This window comes from Carlito syrichta, unplaced genomic scaffold (assembly GCF_000164805.1).
Source record: "Carlito syrichta isolate Samal-C Ts95f unplaced genomic scaffold, Tarsius_syrichta-2.0.1 Scaffold304474, whole genome shotgun sequence".
Lineage (NCBI taxonomy): Eukaryota > Metazoa > Chordata > Mammalia > Primates > Tarsiidae > Carlito > Carlito syrichta.
The window spans coordinates 32,025-32,863 of record NW_007248570.1 but is presented as its reverse complement, the minus strand read 5'-3'; positions in this window follow the sequence as shown (position 1 = coordinate 32,863).

The window sequence follows — 839 nt, the reverse complement described above, 5'->3', positions numbered from 1 at the left end:
TCCAACTCAAAAAAAAAAAAGCAAGTCACATAAATTGATTGGCTTTGTATGGATATAAAAGTTATACTATACTATAGTATGTTATGTATGCAAAAGCATTATGTCTTAAAATCAATGTACATACTTTAGTTAAATGCATTATGCTAAAAGCCATCTGAATCTTTATTAAGTTAAAATTTTTGGGGGGAGAACGTCTTGCTTCAGTGACTTCTAATTATGGTGGTTGCTGAAGATTATGGTAACCGTGGTGGTTTCTTTAAATAAGATGACAATACGGTTAATTAATAGACTCCTCTCTTCACCAAATATTATACTTTTTAATTATACCTGCAGTAGGCTTTCTTTCAAAAATTGGAGTCTATTCTCTCAAATCCTTTCATTCCTTTATCAGCGAAGTTTTAGTAATATCTGAAATCTTTTATCATTTTCACAGTGTTCACATCATCTTTATCAGAAACAAGAAATCACTTTCTTTGCTCAACCATAAGCAGCAACTCTTCATCTGTTTAAGTTTTATCATAAGATTATAGCAGTTCAGTCACATTTTCAGGCTCCACTTCTAATTCTAGTTCTCTTACTATTTATTTCCTTTGCATCTGAGGTTACTTCTTTCACTAAAGTCTTGAGGCCTTCAATGTCATCCATGAAGGTTGAAACCAACTTCTTTGAAATTCCTGTTAATGAAAATATTTGGATCTCCTCCCATGGAGCAGGAATGCTCATAATAACATCTAGAGTGCTTAATTATTTCCAGAAGATTTTAAACTTATTTTTCTTGAGATTCATCAAGGAAATCACTATCTAAGGTAACTGTAGAATTACAATATACATGCCTTAAA